The following is a 13,089-nucleotide window of genomic DNA, read 5'->3' as shown; positions in this document are numbered from 1 at the left end:
ATCTGTTTATTGAAGACTGCCTACCAGCCTAGTGAGTTACGGGTGATCCACCCAGTTTCAATTACGCCTGCAATCAACTCTCTTAGTATGTAGGAGAGTACTGTACACAACGCCTTGCATATACCAGCACGAAAACGTTTTGGCCGATTAAAAAACTACGTGCCGGCAAGGGACTCGAACCTGAAACTATATGTTTCATGGCAAATGTTCATCCCACCTGAGCTATCCAAGCGCAACTGACACTCGTCTCTCATTTTTTCTTCCCTCAGGACCTGTCTTGTACCTTGGCGGAAGTTCTCCTGCATACTCCTCTACAGAGTGAAAGATACATTCTAGAAACATACTGTGGCTTTATATAGGAATACTAACGAAAAGAACGAAATTTACATTGGTCCAGCCCTGATGAGACTAGAGTAATTTCCTATTTGCAATTCCCCGTGCAGCGATAAACCCCTGGCATCGCTGCACGGGGAATTGCAATTTAATTTCGCACCTCAGTGCGTCCCTCAGCGATCCACCGTCCGTAGATTTCTAACATGAATAGGGTGCATCTGACATTTTTGTCGTATATAAAATTTCCTGTTTATTAGTTACAATTTCTTTCTTTTTGTTTATAGACATATTTCTAGTCTCGTATATACACTCCCGGAAATGGAAAAAAGAACACATTGACACTGGTGTGTCAGACCCACCATACTTGCTCCGGACACTGCGAGAGGGCTGTACAAGCAATGATCACACGCACGGCACAGCGGACACACCAGGAACCGCGGTGTTGGCCGTCGAATAGCGCTAGCTGCGCAGCATTTGTGCACCGCCGCCGTCAGTGTCAGCCAGTTTGCCGTGGCATACGGAGCTCCATCGCAGTCTTTTAACACTGGTAGCATGCCGCGACAGCGTGGACGTGAACCGTATGTGCAGTTGACGGACTTTGAGCGAGGGCGTATAGTGGGTATGCGGGAGGCCGGGTGGACGTACCGCCGAATTGCTCAACACGTGGGGCGTGAGGTCTCCACAGTACATCGATGTTGTCGCCAGTGGTCGGCGGAAGGTGCACGTGCCCGTCGACCTGGGACCGGACCGCAGCGACGCACGGATGCACGCCAAGACCGTAGGATCCTACGCAGTGCCGTAGGGGACCGCACCGCCACTTCCCAGCAAATTAGGGACACTGTTGCTGCTGGGGTATCGGCGACGACCATTCGCAACCGTCTCCATGAAGCTGGGCTACGGTCCCGCACACCGTTACGCCGTCTTCCGCTCACGCCCCAACATCGTGCAGCCCACCTCCAGTGGTGTCGCGACAGGCGTGAATGGAGGGACGAATGGAGACGTGTCGTCTTCAGCGATGAGAGTCGCTTCTGCCTTGGTGCCAATGATGGTCGTATGCGTGTTTGGCGCCGTGCAGGTGAGCGCCACAATCAGGACTGCATACGACCGAGGCACACAGGGCCAACACCCGGCATCATGGTGTGGGGAGCGATCTCCTACACTGGCCGTACACCACTGGTGATCGTCGAGGGGACACTGAATAGTGCACGGTACATCCAAACCGTCATCGAACCCATCGTTCTACCATTCCTAGACCGGCAAGGGAACTTGCTGTTCCAACAGGACAATGCACGTCCGCATGTATCCCGTGCCACCCAACGTGCTCTAGAAGGTGTAAGTCAACTACCCTGGCCAGCAAGATCTCCGGATCTGTCCCCCATTGAGCATGTTTGGGACTGGATGAAGCGTCGTCTCACGCGGTCTGCACGTCCAGCACGAACGCTGGTCCAACTGAGGCGCCAGGTGGAAATGACATGGCAAGCCGTTCCACAGGACTACATCCAGCATCTCTACGATCGTCTCCATGGGAGAATAGTAGCCTGCATTGCTGCGAAAGGTGGATATACACTGTACTAGTGCCGACATTGTGCATGCTCTGTTGCCTATGTCTATGTGCCTGTGGGTCTGTCAGTGTGATCATGTGATGTATCTGACCCCAGGAATGTGTCAATAAAGTTTCCCCTTCCTGGGACAATGAATTCACGGTGTTCTTATTTCAATTTCCAGGAGTGTATTTTACTGTGCGAAGCTAATGCTTTCTCGTTATAGCCAGTAATGTTCCCTCAAAATCCCTATCAGTAGGGATGGTGTATCTCAAAAAAGAAAAGTCACGGTCCGCACTTCTCCCCCCAACGGAGGTTCCAGTTCTCCCTCAGGCATGGGTGTGTGTGTCGTCCTTAGCGTAAGTTATTTTAAGTTAGATTAAGTAGTGTGTAAGCTTAGGGACCGGTGACCTCAGCAGTTTGGTCCCATAAGACCTTACCACAAATTTCCAATTTCAAAAAATGTCAAACAAGTTTATTTACAATACTTCAGTATTGGCCGCAGAGGTAAGAATCTACGCTTTGCTGCGTTATGAAATGACTCAGACTTTTCGTCTCTTTCCAATAGACAATATAGTAATATTCTGATATAATGTGCAAATCGCAGTGCTACGTTTCGAATGCTAGTTTAGACATGTTGAAACTACAAGTCGACGCAGTCAAAGCATAAATGGCATCTGACTTCGTATAGTTTCTATCAGACTCGAAAAGCTGTAAACATGTATTTTGGATACCCTATACATTAAACTCATTACTTGTTGCAGAAGCTTCAGTGCCTGACAAAAATGTCTGTAAAAGTGCAGCTTAACTTTATTTCAGTTTGGCAGATCTTTGGCTGATCATGAATTACTACAAGAGGTTTCTAAGGGTTGCCTCTCTGTGGTCAAAATGATTAATTCGAGTTCAGAAGTGTAAACGAGTTTATTAAGGTCAGCTCTATCGGTCATGAAGTGGAAACCACAGTGAAAAAGTTTTATTTGAAACACCTTTTGCCTTTCATTTATATCTCCACACAGTTGCAGCTCCGACTTAGACATTCATCGTAGTGTTGTATCAACTTTCCAACTGCCTCGTCATAGGAGGCAGCCGCCTGCATTTACCGCTGGTCTGCAGCTCCTGGTCCGTGCCAAAATGCTACAGTAATAGCCAACGGTTCATCTGAGCAGAGATGAAATTCAGACGGAGCCAAGTCCGCGCTGTAAGGTGCTCAAGCGCTTCGAACCGAAAACCCTTCAGCGGCGTCTTCATTGCCCCTGCAGTGTCCGCCCGAGAAGTGTTATGAAGGAGGAAATGCATGACAGTTTCGTTATGCGGCCTGTAGGCAAGTCAGGCAAAATCTCTCAGCAATAACTTTGACATGGTAGGAGACACTATTTCGTAAGCATCTTTACGTGCTGACAGTGCCTCGAGAACCGAAAAGAACGACGTGCCGCGATCTATGGGCATATTGAGACACTTCCCAACGCATCTGTGTAAAGCGTCGTCGGATTTTCACTGTGATCTCCATTTCGAGAACAGTAGGATCTTAATAAACGAATAGCCCTCGTTTGTTCAACATACATGAAATTAAAAACTTAGGATGCATTTTAACTTATGTATTGAAACTAAACGTTTATCTCAGTACCACTTGTAAGCTGTAGGTTCATGTAGCTGCCGGTAAGAGTCTACATGGTGTTGATTGCTCCGTCACTCGTCCCTTGTCCAATGTGCATCGTGGCGAGATGTCGGAAATACAGCAACAAAAAGCCTTTCGAGCTCTATTTCTCAACAGGTACATATCGGTTACAACAGTGCGGCGTCATTTTCTTCGAGAGTACGGCCCTGCAACTCCTGTAGTTCAAAACTTTCGACGACAACACTTGCAGTTTCAAGTGTGGTTAAACAGTACTGGCCATTAAAATTGCTACACCACGAAGACGACGTGCTACAGACGCGAAATTTGACCTACAGGAAGAAGATGCTGTGATATGCAAATGATTAGCTTTTCAGAGCATTCACACAAGGTTGGCGCCGGTGGCGACACCTACAACGTGCCGATTTCTCATACACAAACAGCAGTTGACCGGCGTTGCCTGGTGAAACGTTGTTGTGATGCCTCGTGTAAGGAGGAGAAATGCGTACCATCACGTTTCCGACTTTGATAAAGGTCGGATTGTAGCCTATCGCGATTGCGGTTTATCGTATCGCGACATTGCTGCTCGCGTTGGTCGAGATCCAACTACTGTTAGCAGAATAGGGAATAGGTGGGTTCAGGAGGGTAATACGGAACACCGTGCTGGATCCCAACGGCCTCGTATCACTAGCAGTCGAGATGACAGGCATCTTATCCGCATGGGTGTAACGGATCGTGCAGCCACGTCTCGATCCCTGAGTCAACAGATGGGGACGTTTGCAAGACTACAACCATCTGCACCAACAGTTCGACAACGTTTGCAGCAGCATGGACTATCAGCTCGGAGACCATGGCTGCGGTTACCCTTGACGCTGCATTTCAGACTGGAGCGCCTGCGATGGTGTACTCGATGATGAACCTGGGTGCACGAATGGCAAAACGTCATTTTTTCGGATGAATCCAGGTTCTGTTTACAGCATCATGATGGTCGCATCTGTGTTTGGCGTCATCGCGGTGAACGCACATTGGAAGCGTGTATTCGTCATCGCCATACTGGCGTATCACCCGGCGTGATGGTATGGGGTGCCATTGGTTACACGTCTCGGTCACCTTTTGTTCGCATTGATGGCACTTTGAACAGTGGACGTTACATTTCAGGTGAGTTACGACCCGTGGCTCTACCCTTCAAAAATGGCTCTGAGCACTATGGGACTCAACTGCTGTGGTCATAAGTCCCCTAGAACTTAGAACTACTTAAACCTAACTAACCTAGGGACAGCACACAACACCCAGCCATCACGAGGCAGAGAAAATCCCTGACCCCGCCGGGAATCGAACCCGGGAACCCGGGCGTGGGAAGCGAGAACGCTACCGCACGACCACGAGATGCGGGCTCTACCCTTCATTCGATCCTTGCGAAACCCTACATTTCAGCAGGATAATGAACGACCGCATGTTGCAGGTCCTGTATGGGCCTTTCTGAATACATAAAATGTCCGACTGCTGCCCTGGCCAGCACGTTCTCCAGATCTCCCACGAATTGAAAACGTCTGGTCAATGGTGGCCGAGCAACTGACTCGTCATAATACGCCAGTCACTACTCTTAATGAACTGTGGTATCTTGTTGAAGCTACATGGACAGCTGTACCTGTACACGGCATCCAAGCTCTGTTTGACTCAATGCCCAGGCGTATCAAGGCTGTTATTGCGACCAGAGGAGGTTGTTCTGGGTACTGATTTCTCAGGATCTATGCAACCAAATTGCGTGAAAATGTAATGACTTGTCAGTTCTAGTTTAATATATTTGTCGAATGAACACCCGTTTATCATCTGCATTTCGTCTTGATGTAGCAATTTTAATGGCCAGTAGTGTATATGGAAGATGAAATCTACTGGTCGCCCCCGTGTGCTCACCCAAGACGTAGAGTGTGCGAAGAGAATTTTGCTCATAGTCCACACAAGCCTACTCTTCGTGCCAGCCAAGAGTTTGCTGTTCCTCAAGTGTCTACCTGACGTGTTTTGCGGAGGCCAGCGTTTGTGTTTAAATGACAAAGGATTCATTTGAGTGGAGATGTAACATAAAGATTGATGTAGTATTAGGACCGGTCTAAAAGTTTCCATTTGAGAGCGTTGCTGCAGCGCATGTGCAACGTAGTGCGGCTACGACACGGTTATATAAGCACCGACATGTAGGCACATTCGTGTCTTTCCGACGTGCATGCGGTAAATGCGGGAAAGTAAACTGTGGCGACGCCATTACCAGATGCCTCCAAACAGCAGAAACGTGCTGTCATTCCTTTTTTTTTTTTCTGCCAAAGGACAAACACAGGCAGACATTTGTATCCAGCCTGGAAGGCGGCGAGTGGGTGTACTCCTGTGAACTTGAAGGGTAGGCCGAATGTAGGAAGCTAAGAGGAGCGGGAAAGGTAGAACACTCGCTACAGCTTTTTACGTTAAAGTACATCTAATAGAGAATATTAGTCAATGACATACGTAACTTTGCACGGAAGAGCCAGTAGGTGCGAAACTGGGTAGGCATCAACGTTAATAGCCACTAGTAGTAGGACAAACTATCATTGAAGTAGCAAAGTCAGTAATGGCCCCGTATAAAATAGAAACAATGTTGCTAGGTCGTCTCCTCGGAATCAAATGTGCTGAACCTGGAGCGGAACTCGTAAATCTCCACAGCGCCGGTTAGAGGGCGCTGTCGTCGGTGTCGGTGTCTTAGTGCCAACCTAAGAACTTGCATCTGCGCCGTGCCATCGTAGCTATCGATGCCACACAGACATTCATCTAAGAGTCAGGAATGTGTATTGAGCAGCATGTTTGTTGTAAAATACCGTTTTGGAACGGTGCACCAAGTTCCGTGCTCATAGCGATTCGACACAAGACACTAGCCGACGTGGGAGGCCAGTAGAAGTTACGCCAACTCTAGTGGGAGACTTTCGAGCACCCGGCTCGTAGTCCAGATCCCTCCCTCCGCGATTATCCCCACTGAGGTCCCTCTAAAAAGGCCTTGATGGGTCGACAATTCCTGTCGGACGAGAATGTGCTGCAGGCAGCTACGGACTTCCTCACACAACAGGACACAGTTTTTTACCAAACGGGTACCTTCAAGCTGGTGCGTTGTTGAGATGGTTGCCTAAATGTTCACGGCGATCTTGCCTGAATTCCGTGCCAATTCTTCATTGTACGGATTTCGAACGGAAGCTTCTTCATCGTCCGTTGTACGTGAACAGGAGTCACTAAATAGAGTAGAGTGCTCCAAATTTTTTGGGAGTACACATTGACGAGAAGTTGAACTGCGAGAAGCATACTAATGATCTTCTTAAACAATTAGGTCTACGTACTTTTCCTCTTCGTGTAACTGCCAGTCTTGAAAAAAAAAACGAATCAACCTCCTGAAATATTTAGCACATTTCCACTTAATTATGACTTCTGGAATAATTTGCATAGCTAAATCATAGTGTAGGAAGAAAGTACAGATTGCCCAAAATCGAGCAATAAGGCTAGTATGTGGTGTTCACCTTTGATCGTCATGTAAAGTAGGTATCTCTCCAAGGAGTTAGGTATTTTAAATGCACCTTCACAATACACACAGTCGCCAATGTTTCCATCGTAATTTGAGAGGAATATTAATTTACACACCCAAAACACTAAAAAGAAAACGATCTATACTACCGATTATTAGAGTTGTCGGTAGTTCAGGAAGGAGTTCAATATGCAGCAACAAAAGTTTTTGATTATTTGCCGAATAACATAAAAATCTGACAGGTAGCAAAACAAGTTTTAAATATAACCTAAAACCATATCTCCTGGACAACTCCTGCTATTTCACTCGCGAATACTATTTAAAAATGGATAGCATGTGAAAAAATTGTTTTCAAGTGTAGATGCATGCGTAGGACTAAAATATAATGTCTTCATTAATGTTAAGATTAATCACGTAAACATATCCTGTCAACTGAGTCGTTGCACGTCATTTTGATGAAAGACTCGTTCAAATGATATATGGAAAACGTAAGTAATTAACTAGCAAACCCTTCACGTTTATTATTCAGTAATGGGGGAAACATTTCATTTAAGTGGAAAAGCGAGCTGCCACAACGTAACAATATGGGGACCATAGAAACCACATTCAAAAATCGAAGTCTAGTCCAAATATTAGCGAGTTTTGCGCTGTTTCCTGACAAAGATACCATAAGGTCGTAAGTGCATGCAGATAAAGGACGTGGCCTTGTGTAATAGGATGGTTCTTTTGAAAACAAAATGATTCTATTTCTGTGTGCAAGTAAAAATCCAATCGCTGTCTCTGTCTTTGGTTCATGTAGAAGTTATTGTCTCTGAAAGAGAATGAATCTTTCTGAAGCATCCTTTATATGAGAACAGTAATTGGTAGACAGTGTTTGAAGCATACTGTTTAATATTAGTTAAACTAGCTCGCCGCTCCAAGTGTCGTTCAAACCGGGCACTGAACACAGGCGGCACCGTGCCCACAACGAGACCGCCCCATGCGTGCCGGCCAGTATTCGACACATCGCCCGACTTTCTCCGTCGCTGGCCAGTGCAGCACAGCCGCCCGGTACTCGTAATTCTCCCTCCAAACCAGTCATTAGCGCCCATAAAGCTTTTTACACGGAATATTAATTAACATTAACGAGGCCGGCCATGCGGCCTCTGGGAGGAAACGGCGATTTCACGAGCGGCGCGTCGATGGCAGATCGATCAGCAGCGTGCCGTCAATCCAGCGGGGAGCGGCCCTGGCCGCTGACAGGTTTCCAGAGTTTCCTCTGGAGGCCTCTGCTTGGGGCACCTTGCAGGGCCGACCGGAAGACATCAAGGCATTTCAGTCGCCGCGGCCTATAAACGTGTGTGAACTTCGGTGTGGCAAGCGGAACGTCACCGCTTGTCATCTCGCAGTGTCACTGGGGAATCCTGTCACGGTCGCCACATTACGCAAACCTCACACTGCATTGTGGGCGTTTTCAGCTTGCTACCGCAGCTGTCCTTGTGTCACCGCTGTCACAGGACTTTCACGGACAAATTTCCCACCGTAAGAGCTCTCTATGTAATAGCAGTTGAGGGTCCTTCCTCTGGAAGATTACTCTCATCCTCTTAACGTCCAAAGTCTTTGCCTTACCACTAGTTCTTGACTCATTTGTGCTAGTTCGAGGAAAAAAAGTCTTAGGAAATCCTATTCCCCGTGCATAAAGAGTAAAATATGCCACCAAATTTCGGTTACCTGCAAAAGGATAACTTATTCATGTTGAAATGTGTGTGAGTTCCTAAGGGACCAAACTGATGAGGTCATCGGTCCCATGCTAAGAACAACACACAAACCCATACCCGAGGGAGGACTCGAACCTCCGGCGGGAGGGGTCGCGTAATCCGTGACATGGCGTCTCTAACCACGCAGCCGCTCCACGCGGCAACTAATAGATCCCTGAAGAGAAACGATATTAAAGTGATGAGATGAGATCTCGGTTTCTCCTGACGAAAGCTAGTTTCCAGTGCATTTGATTGATCCCATTCATTGTTAATTGTGTTAGCAACAGATATGTCGAAACTGGTTGAAGTAAATCCGGGAGGGCGCCAATCGCGAGTCGAGGCTGGATAGATCAGTCGATAGAACGATTGCCTGTAAAAGTGTGAAACATAAAGGTTACAAATTTGAGTCTCGGTGCGGCACACAGTTTTAGTTCGTTGGAAGTTTCAAACCAGCACACACTCCGCTGCAGGGCGAAACTTAATTCTATAACAGATACTTTTCGTATATGAGTGCTCGCAGCAACAAGGAGATAATTTATAGCTTCAGATTTCGTCATTACTAGGCTCATCAGTGAAAGCACTCGACGAGGGAACGACGGAGGAAGAAATTATTCGTGCCACATTGAAAGAAAACCTTGAAATTACTTATGGTAGCTATTTCTCAAAACGACCTTTATATTACAATGTGATTAGCCGAGCACTTCAGTGTTTATTGCGTCAAACTCAGTATGTCGTAACCTGCTGCAAAGATCAGGAGTAGTCAAAGGTTTTCGAAAAACCAGGGGGAAAACTCATTTAGCAGCTCGTTTCACTCAGAACACGTTTAATTACGTTCATATTTCCCATGTTGTTAGCAAAGACCAGCAGTGAGAACTTCGTTTTAACAATAAAATTTATTGCAGTCGAATGGACATAAAATGGCCATAAAATGAAACGATTTTTCCTGTCCCTACTCTTGAGTCTTTTGTTGAAAACTACAGTTTGAAGGGCAGTTCTAGAGATAATTACCTGCAGCAGAACGCCAATAATGATGCAGCAGTTACGCTAAAATGAAGGGTATAGCCGGCGAGCTACAGGAACACACAACTAAATGTTACGACCGGTGACCGATACACACTACCTAATTTTCGTTATATTTCGGCCTCAGCTGCCGGTCTTCGTAAAAAATTGATTATTAGCAATAGTTTCTGCTTTTTGCAGTAATTGTACTTTCGGTTATCATATTCTCATGATCCTCGATGCTAGGGGCTCTGCATTCCCATTCTGCATACAGGCAGTTGGACCTCAGAGGAAATTAATTGATGTGTTACAAAAATGGTTCAAATGGCTCTGAGCACTATGGGACTTAACATCTGAGGTCATCAGTCCCCTAGAACTTACAACTACTTAAACCTAACTAACCTAAGGACATCACACACATCCATGCCCGAGGCAGGATTCGAACCTGCGACCGTTGCGGTCGCGCGGTTCCAGACTGTAGCGCCTAGAACCGCTCGGCCACTCTGGCCGGCGATGTGTTACATCTTGTGTCGTTGTCGTCGCTTTCTTCAGGCAGCAAATATCCAGTCGAGCTCTTCTCTCTGCTGGTGCTAAAACTTCAGCTCTAAAGGATTTCATTTAGGTCGCGATCTGCCGTGTTTGTGATTACGCTAGAACACACAGATACGCCCTTCTACTGTTACAAGAAGAATGACAAAGAGACACACACTTCTAAGAATTTTCGTTTGTTTATAAAACAAGATTAATCAGAAATTCTTAAAAATTTCTAGTCTTCACTCCATATCATTGAGTAAACGTTTAGAAATTGAAAAACATCTGCTGCCTAGGAACGTTATTAGTCTGCTGATTCCGTTTAATGGGGCAAATAAGTTTTCAGGCAAATATCGTACCTGAGAACAGCGGTGTACTTTCAGCTATTGAAATGCACTGAGATTGTAGTTCAGATTACCTGCTTACTGGCAGTGGACTAGTGTTAGTAACTGACACGCACTTCTTAATGACTGGGTACATCCACAGTCACAGCTTGAGTTTTATAGTGGTTTCCATTAGTTGCTAGGCGAATATTGGGAGAAAGGCACGCCACCAATCAAACGAAGTGTTAAACCGACCAGATGCAGACTTACAACAAAATAACGAAACAATATCAAGTGAGACATGAACTGTGTCAACACACAACAAATTACCTCAACCCTAAGACCATCAAAATATGACCTGATACTTATCGGTGGTTACGTCCCATTCAGAAGTGACCTGTAATTTAAGACAAAGTAAGTATATAAAACGTGTCCCGAAAAATTGCTTGTACCTCCATGCAGACAAGAGTTTTCGAGTTAACGTACAAAAGCTGGGACAAAAACCAAATACACTTTGTATTTGAGTGAGAGCATGTAACAACCGCGAGTAGAAAATGCATGCAGTGAGACTGAGAGAGTACATTCGCAGGATTCGGAGGATTTGATGCAACAGGTGATTTCGCAAACAAGCGTAATTACCCGTATGTCAGCGTAACGGCGCCAATAATGCAACATCCTGTTGCGATCAAATGAGCTCAGAGTAGATGGCAGGAAGCAGTACTCGTGTTTTGTGAAAACAGCGTTTGTGAAGGTGGTGGGGAGAACGGCCCAGCTAGAAGCGGAATTCGGCTCCAGCTGGGACGCGAGTGCACAGCAGCGATGCGATATTTGTCAGCCGCTGCTGTTTGTGTTGCTTGCACCAGGCGATTTTTGTTTGGATCCTTCTGCCTACGTTTTCATCCTTATCCTAACAACCAGCGTGAAGTATACAACACTGGGTACTTAGCCATTGTTATGACGTTTAATTACAATAAAAATTATCATAAATCATTCCAACAATGACGTATTTTCATATATCTCCGATACGTGTCGATGAAGTCGTGTGAGAGGCCCGGACCGAACGCTAACAGAAGTCGTTGGCAGTTCCTGCGGTCTTCGATATTACGCGTGACGTCAAAATTACGTCACATATGCAGAAACTGTGGTAAAATGAATGTTGCCCTAACACACAGGGAAACGTGTATGAGTAATGTCTGTTATTTCGAACGTGACTCAAAGAACAGACACGACACATAAATAAATGCGCCTTGAAGGTAAATAACGATACATTTACTGCGGATGCACTCTTAGTTCGACCACTAGCGGAAATCAGGTGAGGCTGTGAGGAATGAGGATAAGGAAAGAGGACAGTACGTATGTAGTGTGCGACGTATGGGAAGTGTACTTGGGTAGCCGAATTGGTTATGGCGACCACTCGTGATAACCGAAAAATCATGATTCGAGTTCCGGTCCACACACAAATTTTCACTTGTCGCCATTAGATTTATTTCAGTGTCCGATTGCAGCTGATGTAACAATTTCTCCTTCTTCGCATTGGAAAATAATTGCTCTTATTTTAGTGAAATTATGTTAACATAGTTGATTTGCGAATACATTTTTCAAAACTATTTACTTGCATAATATATATATATATATATATATATATATATATATATATATTTATATTTATATTTATATTTATATTATATAAGTGTGTTATCTGTAAAACCGTTTCATGCGTAGGGGACGTAGATTGTATGAAATGTAAAACCTAGTGGACGGTCGCTCCACAACGAAATGCTTTAGGCGGGAGTGTTAAAAGGTTGTTTGGCGCGAAGTAGAGGAAGAGGTTTTTGTGACAGTGATAGTCGATGGTCAGCTTCCAAGCACCTAACATCGTGAGTTCTTAATGAGACAACAACTGTAGAAACACTGAATTAATTACGCCTCGGATGTAGATTTATATGGGCTGTTGGATCACAGCATTTATTGGTTAGCTCCGAATTCTAAATTTCCGACGCCAAGAAGATTATTTACCGAGTATTTTACATCAATAGCCGTGATCGTGTGTAGCGAGTTCATACATTTGCCGCAGAAGGCAAGTAAAGTATACTATTGTACACTAACGGAAAAAAATGTTGCAACCCCAAAAAATAATTAATTTAGAGTAATGAAATTTCGGAAATACATTTGTCTAGGTAACATATTTAAGTGTTTAACGTTGCAAGATCGTATGTTAAAGTAAGTGCGAGCCAGGCCATTTCAAATGTGAAATGATGCTACATTAATAACCGATGTAACCGCCAGGAGTTGAATGCAAGCATGCAGACGTGCATGCATTGTGCTGCACAGGTGCCGGATGTCAGTTTGTGGATCGTAGTTCCATGCCCGCCGCACTTGGTCGATCAGTAAGGGCTGGTTAATACTGGTTTTGAATGACACTGAAGTTGTTGTCCGATGACGTCCCATATTCGCTCGACTGGAGACAGTTCTAGAGGTCGAG

Source organism: Schistocerca nitens, chromosome 4, assembly GCF_023898315.1.
Source record: "Schistocerca nitens isolate TAMUIC-IGC-003100 chromosome 4, iqSchNite1.1, whole genome shotgun sequence".
Taxonomy (NCBI): Eukaryota; Metazoa; Arthropoda; class Insecta; order Orthoptera; family Acrididae; genus Schistocerca; species Schistocerca nitens.
The sequence above is the reverse complement of the archived record's forward strand: the minus strand, read 5'-3'. Positions refer to the sequence as shown.